Source organism: Cervus canadensis, chromosome X, assembly GCF_019320065.1.
Source record: "Cervus canadensis isolate Bull #8, Minnesota chromosome X, ASM1932006v1, whole genome shotgun sequence".
NCBI classification, from domain to species: Eukaryota; Metazoa; Chordata; class Mammalia; order Artiodactyla; family Cervidae; genus Cervus; species Cervus canadensis.
In genome coordinates this window covers 35,978,277-35,988,236 of record NC_057419.1, presented here as the reverse complement: position 1 = coordinate 35,988,236, position 9,960 = coordinate 35,978,277, and the positions used below count along the sequence as shown (strand labels likewise).

The 9,960-nt window shown below is 46.2% G+C and overlaps 1 pseudogene; it reads left to right on the top strand.

The window, feature by feature from the left end:
- Positions 1-1,962: 1,962 nt before the first annotated feature.
- LOC122435044 lies at positions 1,963-8,829 on the top strand (annotated as a pseudogene).
- Positions 8,830-9,960: the final 1,131 nt, after the last annotated feature.

The following is a 9,960-nucleotide window of genomic DNA, read 5'->3' as shown; positions in this document are numbered from 1 at the left end:
CAAACCTAAAGCAGGGTGCCAAGTGGGGAATAAAGCAATAAAAACAAAACTAACAAATATTTTGAGAGGGAAGAAAAGAAAGAATAGATATGCAAAGTTAAATATAGGTAGATGAAGAAAATTTATATACATTAAAGATTAACTGCAAGGGGAAAAGAACAGTAGGAAAAGGAAACAAAGGAATAAATGTAGAAAAACTAATAATAGGTTTTAAAAATTAAAATTAAAAAAAGATAAAAGAAAAAAATAAGAAAACTCCACAGAACTGTAAAAGCCCAGCATAGAGGCAGAGGTTTATAACAACAATGAAAAAATGTGATTGAGGGAAAACATAGCTCAATGGCTTAATTAGATTTCATAGTGCCAATAAAATCAACAACTACAACAGATGTGGGGAAAAGAGGGGGATAAAAAGTCTAAAAGAATCTACAAAACAAGTCAAAACATAAGAATAATAAATGTTTTCTTGAGTCACTGCTGTAGGAGTCCTTTCCCTCACTGGGAGTCACAGTCCACCTCACCTCCCTAGGATGCCCTCCCACACTGTGCTGATGAACTCTAGACCTGCTGTGGGGGCAGCTCAGATTCTAATCTGGTCCTACTCCTGTGTGTTCATGCCTCCAATGTCCACAGCTATCAGAATAGTGTGTTTTCATTTGTGGAAGCTCTCAGTGTCCTTTTATATATCCCATAGACACAGAGTCTGCCTAGTTGATCATGTGGATTTAATCTACAGCTTGTGGGAAGTTTTTATATCTTTTTCCTTAGTGACACTGCCCCTGGGTTTCAATTGTGGTTTTATTTCCACCTCTGCATGTGGGTGGTTCACTGGGGTTTGCTCCTGAGGCTGCCTTGGAGGATTTGGATTTGCTCCTGTGAGGGCCAGGTGTGAAGGTGTTGCAGCTGCTTGGTTCACAGGGTTCTGGCAGCACCAGGTACTCAGTGGAGTTGGTGGCTAGGGCAGCAGGAAATATAGTGCTCTAGAAGGATATGGTGGAGAAGGCAATGGCACTCCACTCCAGTACTCTTGCCTGGAAAATCCCATGGATGGAGGAGCCTGGTAGGCTGCAGTCCACGGGGTCACAAAGAGTCTGGCACCACTGCGCGACTCCACTTTCACTTTTCACTTTCATGCATTGGAGAAGGAAATGGCAGCCCAGTCCAGTGTTCTTGCCTGGAGAATCCCAGGGACAGAGGAGCCTAGTGGGCTGCCGTCTATGGGGTCGCACAGAGTCAGACACGACTGAAGCAACTTAGCAGCAGCAGCAGCAGAAGGGTATGGAAACCAGGATTGGCCAATACACTCCAGTATTCTTGCCTGGAGATTCCCCCTGACAAAGAAGCCTGGCAGGCAACAGTCTTCAGGGTCTGAAAGAGTTGGACACGACTGAAGTGACCCTGTGGACATAGACACAAGACTTTTTTTGCCTGTGGTAGCTCTGCCCCAGTGAGAGTTGAGTATGAGGGTGGTGCAGCTGCTTGGCTTGCAGGGACCCTGGCAGCACCAAATGTGCAGGGACACGGACTGCCTCTGCCACAGGAGTTATGGCCTTATCAGAGTCTTTTATCGAGCCTCTTGTAGCTGGCAATCAGAAGGCCTCTTTGACCAGTCTTTCTCCATAGCTCTGCCCGTTCAGGCACTTACAAGCCTCCCTTTCCTGGGATCCTTCTCTGTTTTTCACAATGTCAGACACACAGAGGGGCCCCCCTGGCTGGGGTCCTACTCTGTAGATCAGCAGGTCAGGCACTTAAAGGGGAACCCTGGGTGGGGTCCTACTCTGTAGTTCAGTGCCTCAGGCATTTGATTGGCCAGCCTCTCTATTGTTCAGCTGCGGATGCTGGCGTGTGGGGCGAGAGAGGCTATGGTGATACCTCCACCCCCTATGCATGACTCAGCAGTACTGCCTTGCTTCCATAGCTGCCTGGCTTTCCTCCACTGACATTTCCCACCACGATCTCCTCCCTTACATCCCCTCAATCCGTCTCTCTGCAGCCAACAGCAGCCCTCGCCCTGGGATTGCTCCACAATCTAAATTCCAGCTCCCTGCTGCTGCACCTTCCAGGGGACCAGCATTCCTATCTGGGGTATGTATGACTTCAGCAAGGACTGTCTGATTCTCATTCCATTTGGGCTGCCACAGACCAACTGTTTCACTCTCAGCCTTAAATGTTTCTCCTCTGACTCAGACAGTTGCCCCAATGTAGGGCTCAGACCCTTGCATCAGTTCCCCCACCTGCCGAGGGCAGGTCCAGTCTTACTAACACTCCTGTTTTTTCCCCTAGTTCCTTCATCCTACCAAGTTTTGTGTGGTGGTGTATATTATTTTCCATTGGTCAGTTACTCCTGTCCTCTCTCAGCTGGTGTTCTGCATGCACTTCTGTGTCTGAAGGTGTATTCCTGATGTATCGGTAGAGAGAGATGTACTTCACGTCCACCTACTCCTCCACCATCTTGTTCTCCCTTCAGCATCCTTGTCTTCTTCTTAATCTTAGAGGAAAACCTTTCAGCTTTTCACCACTGAGTATGATGTTAGCTGTGGGTTTGTCATATTTGGCCTTTATGATATTACGTATCTTCTGTACCCACTTTCTTTAGAGATTTTATCATAGATGAATGTTTAGTTTTTTTACCATGTTGTGCAGCTTGCAGGATCTTAGTTCCCAGACCAGAGATTGAACCCATGGCCATGATAGTGAAAGCACTGAGTCCTAACTGGTCTGCTAGGGAAGTCCCTGATGTTCAATTTTGTGAAAAGCTTTTTCTGCACTTAGAGAGATGATCACATGGTTTTGTTTATTTTGGTTAATATGGTGTATCATGTTGACTGATTTGTGGATTTTGAACCATTCTTGCATTCCTGGGATAAATTTCACTTGATCATGGTATATAATCCATTTAATGTATTATTGAACTTGATTTGCTAATATTTTGTTGAGGATTCTTGTGTGTATGTTTATCAGGGATATTGGCCTATAAAGTTTTCTGTGTGTGGTGTCTTTGTCTAATTTTGGTATCAGGATAATACTGGCCTCAAAAAATGAGTTTGGAACCTTTCCTTCCTCCTCAATTTTTGAGAATACTTTGAGAAAGATAGGTATTGACTCTTCCTTAAATGTTTGATAGAATTCACCTGTGAAGCCATTTGGACCTGGACTTTTGTTTTTTGACAGTTCTTAGATTACTGATTTAGTTTTGTTACCAGTAATCAATCTATTTAGATTATCTATTTCTTCATGATTCATTCTTGGAATCACTGTATGTTTCTAGGAATCTATCCATTCTTCTAGATTGTCTAATTTGTGGCATATAATTTTTTGTAATATTCTTATGATTCTTTGTATTTCTGTGGTGGTTGTTGTGACTTCTGCTCATTCAGCTGTAATTTTATTTATTTGTGCTCTCTCTCTATCTGGCTAAACATTTGTTAGCCATTTGTTAGTCAATTTTGTTAATTTTTGCAAAGAACCAACCCTTAGTTTTATTGATTTTTTCTAATTTTTTTAGTCTCTAGTTCATTTATTTCAAATCTGAGCTTTATTATTTCCCTCCTTCCACTAACTTTGGATTTTGTTTTTTCTTCTTTTTCTAGTTCCTGTACATGTATATTTAGATTAAGATTTTTCTTGTTTCTTGATATAGGCCTTTTACTATAAACTTATCTTTTAGAATTGCTTTTGCTGCATCCCATAGATTTTGGACAGAAGTGTCTTCATTTTCAATTTTCTAAATTGTTTTTTTCTACTTTGATTTCTTCATTGACCTATTGATTGTTTAGTACCTTGTTGTGTAGTCTACACGTTTGTGTTTCTTTCCTTGTAATTGACATCTAGTCTCATAGCATTGTGGTCAGGAAAAATGCTTGGTATGATTTCAATCTTCTTAAATTTAGACTTCTTTGTGGCCTAACATGTCCTCTTAGTGTTATTTTTACAGCCATTTCTCTTTGTTTTTTTCTATTCATTGTAGGTTTTTGGTTTGTGGTTCCTAAGAGATTCATATATATTATCTTGTAGTCATCTATTTTAAGCTGACAGCCACTTAAATTTGAAGGCATTCAAAAAACACTCTATTTTTATCCCCCAACCTGCATTTTATGTTTTTGATGACATATTTTGTCAATACATATTTTGATTTTGTGTCTCCCTTACCTAGTTATTTTAGTCATGATTGATTGTACTATGTTTTTTAACCTATATACTAGCTTTTAATTGCCTTTATCAATGAGATATTTTCTTTCATATATTTTATTTTAGTAGTGGCCTTTTTTTAACTTAAAAATGTACTTTAAATTTTCTTAAAAGGCCAGTTGTGTAGTGATGAACTCCTCTAGTTTTTGAATATTTGAGAAACTCTTTATCTGTCCTTCAATTCTGAATGATTACAGCACTGAATTGATTATTCTAGGTTGTAAGTTTTTCCTCTCAGTACTTTAAGCATATCCTGCCACTGCTCTATGGCCTGTAAATTTGTAAAGTTTCTGCTGAGAATTTTGCTGATAGTTTTATTGGGTTTCTTTTCTATGTGATTAGTTTTGTTTTTGTTTTTTTGTTTTTTTTTCCTTTGCTGCCTTTAAGATTATCTCTTTAACTTCTGCCATTTTAATTGTGATGACTTGGTGTGGATTTCTTTGGATTCATCTTTTGGGGACTCTGTGCATCCTGTACCTGGATGTCTGTTTCCTTCCCCAAGTTAGGGAAGTTTTCATCCATTATTTCTTCAAATAAGTCTTCTGTCCCTTCCTGTGTCTCTTTTCCTTCTGGGACCCATATAATGTGAATCTTAGGACACTCGATGTTGTCCCAGAGGTCCCTTAAACTATCCTCACTTTAAAAAATTCTTTTTTTTCCTGTTCTGATTGAGTGATTTCCACTATTCTGTCTTCTTGATTACTTATCCAGTCCTCTGTATCATGTAATCTGTTGTTAATTACCTCTAGAACATATTTTATTTCAGTCATTATATCCTTCAGTTCTGATTTGTTCTTCCCTATATTTTAAAAATCTTTGTTGAAGTTCTCACTGAGTTCCTCCACTCCGCTGAGTTCAGCGAGTATCTTCATGATTGTTTCTTGAACTCTTTATTATGTAAATTATTTATCTGCATTTCATTGGGTTTTTATTTTTCTGGGCTTTTATTTTGTTCCTCCATTTGGAACATGTTCCTGACTCCTCATTTTGTGTGCTTTTGGTCTTTGCTCCTATGAATAGGTGAAGGAGGGCCTTGTGTGGGAGCATCCTCTGTGTAGACTTCTTGCACCTGGAAGCTTTGGCAGAACTGGAGTGGGCATGAGCCAAAGGAAGTCCCTGGGGAGTGCTGAACTAAGGCAACCTTGGCAGGGTGGCTTGAGCTGAAGAGGGTTGGACTGGTAGTGTTTCCCAGAGAGTGATGTTCCTGAGACCACCTTGATGGGAAGGCTGGAACTGAAATGGGCCTGGGCCAGGGTAATTCCTTGTGGGTATGCCACATTGGGGCCACTTTGGCAAAACGGCTGGGGCTAGGGTGGGCTTAGGCTGGATGCAGTCTCAGGAAGAGTTGTAACAAGGCCTCCATGGCAGAACAGCTGGAGCTGGATCAGGCACAAGCCTGGGAGTGGCTGGGGGCGACTTCACCTGAGACTGCCCTTGGTGAAATGGCTAGAGCTGGAATGGGCATGGGCCTGAGGGAATGCCTGGGGAACTCAAACAATGGCGTTCACTGATACCTCCGACCCTGGTGAGACCTCCAACAATTTCCTGCCCGTTAACCCAAAGCTCTAGGGTTAGTGAGTAGATTTCCTTTGCTTATAGTCTAGATGACTTTTAAATTGCTGTGTTTTCACTGTGTCTCAGGGTGGGTGAGTCTGTGCTCTGACCCCTCAGCAATATCCCTCCCTACTACGGATTTCCACATCAGGGAGATTCCATGTTCCCATCTCTTCTACCCATTTCTATGTGAAGCTTCTCTTTGCAGTAGCAGTTCAATCAGCCAATTAGTTGTTCTTTAGGAGGAATTGCTCTATATATGAGGAGGCAAGCTCAGGGTCTTCCTATGCTGTTATCTTTGACCCCTTATTCAAAAGTTTTGCATTTCTTTGTTAAATTGATCTTAAATATGAGGAGAGGCAGTGGCTGAGTGCTCGGGTGCTGGGGGGCGGCCAGGATCGCTCCAGGCCACCGGGGCCACCCGCCCTGGTCACATGAGGGGCTGGATTCCTGCAGGGGGCCGCGTCTGGCTTGCCTCTGGGCGCGCCTGCGACCTGTCCACAGCGCTCAGCGCCTGTTCTCTGTGTTGCAGGTCTACCCGGAGACCCGGAGCAAGGGCGAGTCTGAGCAACATCCGCGACTTCCTGCGAGGCTGTGGGGTGTCCCTGCAGCTGGAGAAGTCTGATGCAAATGATTTGTATCAGGGGCAGAATTTCAACAAGGTCCTCAGCTCCTTAGTGATGCTGAACAAAGTAATAGCAGACATCGGCCTGGTGAGCGACTCCATGTGCGCCTGGCCCTCCTCCCACCGGATCAAGTCTTCTGACTCCCTGGGACCGCAGCCTTCATGGTAGGACTTCACAGTTGTTCCAGGGCCAGTACCACAGTTTGGACATGAGCGATAATATCAACAATCAGCTGGTCATCAGATCCAAGTTTAACTTCCAGCAGACGAATGAAGACAAGCTGTCCTTCAGGAAAGGAGACGTCATCCACGTCACGTGGGTGGAGGAGGGGGACTGGTGGGAGGGCGAGCACAACTGCAGGACTGGCTGGTTCCCCAGCAACTACTTGCACAAGATCAAGTCCAGCATAAAGCCTGTGTTACCCAAATCTGGAATCTTGAAGAGCCCTCCCAAAGGATTTGATACGACTGCCATTAACAAAAGCTATTACAATGTGGTGCTACAGAATATTTTGGAAACAGAAAATGAATATTCTAAAGAACTTCAGACAGTGCTTTCAATCTACCTACAGCCCCTGCAGACCAGTGAGAAGTTAAGTTCAGCAAACACTTCAGATTTAATGGGAAATCTAGAAGAAATATGTTTTTTTCCAGCAAATGCTTATACAGTCTTTAGAAGAATGCACCAAAATGCCAGAGACCCAGCAGAGGGTCAGGGACTGCTTCCTCAGCCTGATGGCCACAAATGAAGACCCTGTACCTGGCATACTGTGCCAACCACCGTCCACGGTCAGCATTCTCACAGAGCACAGTGAGGAGCTGCGAGAGTTCATGGAGATGAAGGGTGCCAGCAGCCTGGGCATTCTCATGCTGACCACCAACCTCAGCAAGCCATTCATGTGTCTGGACAAGTACCCTGCACTGCTCAAGGAGCTGGAGAGACACATGGAGGATTATCACCCAGACAGACAGTATATTCAGAAATCCATGACCACCTTCAAAAACCTTTCAGCACAGTGTCAGGGGGTGTGGAAGAGGAAGGAGTTGGAGCCACAGATCCTGACAGAAGCCATCCGGAGCTGGGAGGGCGACAACATCAAGACCCTGGGCAGCGTTGTTTACGTGTGCCAGGTCCTGATCCAGTGTGCTGGCAGTGAGGAAAAGAATGAAAGATATCTTCTACTCTTTCCAGATATTTTGCTAATGTTGTCTGTCAGTCCTAGGATGAGTGGTTTTATATATCAGGGAAAGCTACCAATGACAGGAACGACAATCACAAAGCTCGAGGACAGTGAAAATCAGAGATGCATTTGAAATATCAGGGAGCATGATCAAGCAGATCTTGGTGTCCTGCAACAACCAGCAGGACCTCCACGAGTGGGTGGACCATCTGCAAAAGCAGATGAAGGTCACCCTGGCGGGCCTCTCACTCTGTGTTGTCTCACACCCTTGCTTCCCACTCCATCACCCGGTCCAGCAAGCATGCGGACAGCAAGCCTGTGCCGCTGACACCCACCTACTGCACGCTGCCCCACCCCTCCCACCACCACACTCCACACACCACCATCAATCAACAGGGGGCCCCTAGAGCCTCCGAAGACCCCCAAGCCCTGGAGCCTGAGCTGCCTGTGACCCACACCCCTGCCTGCAGCCCTTGGCTGCCCTCTGCTACAAGGAGGACCTGAGCAAAAGTCCCAAGACCATGAAGAAGCTGCTCCTCAAGCACAGGCTGGAGCGGAAGCCTTCAGATGAGGAGTTCATGCTGAGGAAAAACAGCTGTGATGGAGGAGGATGTCCAGATCTTGAAGGTCATCAAGACTTACTTACCGCACCAGTGCCAAGACATGACAGACATTCAACTCAAGTTCACGCAAAGAATCTGCTCCACAAGTTTTGCTTCCAGAAGAAGAGAAAATTATAGCTGAAGAAGCTAAAAGCAATGGTCAGACAGTGACAGAAGAAAAGAGTCTCGCTGACACCGTGTATGTGCTAAAAGATGAAGTCCAGGAATTAAGACAGGACAAGAAGATGAAGAAGTCTCTGGAGGAGGCTGCTGGCACCCTTCATCTCCATGAACTCTCGCAGCTCCTCACTGTGCTCTGTGAGAATGCTGACCGTGGACGGTGGTTGGCACAGTATGCCAGGTACAGGGTCTTCATTTGTGGCATCAGGCTGAGGAAGCAGTCCCTGACCCTCTGCTGGGTCTCTGGCATTTTGGTGCATTCTTCTAAAGACTGTACAAGCATTTGCTGGAAAAAAACATATTTCTTCTAGATTTCCCATTAAATATGAAGTGTTTGCTGAACTTAACCTAACCCTAACCCTAACCCTGATCTTCTGGATCAGTCTCAGGATCCAGAAGATCCTGGACCTGCAGGATCTTCTGCAAAGATCTGGAGAAGCTGGTGAGGAAGGTTCTCAAGAACATGAACGACCCTGCTTGGGATGAGACGAACCTCTGAGAGGCGTCCTGGTGATTCATCAAGACCGGTTATGAGACTGAGCCAGAGCCCTGAGACCCCGCCCGTGACACTCAGGGCTGCAGGGAGGGGCTGCATGGCCGCTGCTTTCTGTGCATGGAGACGTGCAACCCGGGGCGGCTGTGAGGCACAGGCACTGAGGCCAGACCATGTGTCTCCTCCTCCACATCCAGTACCTTGTTTTGCAATAAGTGCAGTGACGGCATCTAGACTTGCGGGCTCTGAGTGAACATGTGTAAATATTATGTATAGGTTCCCTGTAAATGCCCCGTTCTGAATGCATACGGTGGTGGTTCTGTCTGGGCTGACTCCTGGGCTGCAGTCCCCTTCCACTAACCTCTCTGGTCCTGTACCCTGGGTCTTGTACTCACCATTCGTGGGGACCAGAGGCTGGAGATGCACAGGTGTTTCTGGGGGTGCCTGCTCTGCTCCCCCCATCCCCACCCCCCCGGCAGTGCTCTAGAAACACTTCCTACGGTGTCCACCTGCAGCTCACCTGGTTAGACCTGCAGAGGCCCTGTCTTCCCACCCCAGTCTCCTGGTAGAGCAGGGTCACAGTTGCCATGTGCCTCACTTGGGCTGAACCCGGGGGTCTGGGCCTCAGGCCCAAACCCGAGGAACCACATCTGCTGCCACTGGGTCCCATGACAGGTGTGTACATGTCTGCCTCATGTGAGCACATGCATGGCAGACGGTGCCTGGCATGGGGGCTGGTCTGGTAACTTGGCCAGGTGCACCGTCCCGTCCTCCCAGAAGGAGCAAGCTCACTGGAGCTTGTAAATAAAGTGTGTTATTTATTGCACGTTGCTACAGACTGTGAGGATGGGCTGCCGGGTGCAGGTGGGCACTCTGTCCCATTGTGGGCGGTGGGCAGGCTTTCCGTGCTCACTGAGAACGCAGTGTCTGCACTGTTTCTGCAAAAGTACAGCAATAGAACACGCCCGAGATTCCCCAAGGAGTGGGGATTGAGACGGGGACCCTCCCCCACCCCACCCCATGTCAAGTCCAGATAGCCAGGGCACGGAGGAGGGAGCCTGTCCTCGGGGCCTGGAGCCCAGCCCAGGGTCCAGCTGGTTCACCGGACCTGCTCCTCTGCCCCGCTCTTCTGAAGAG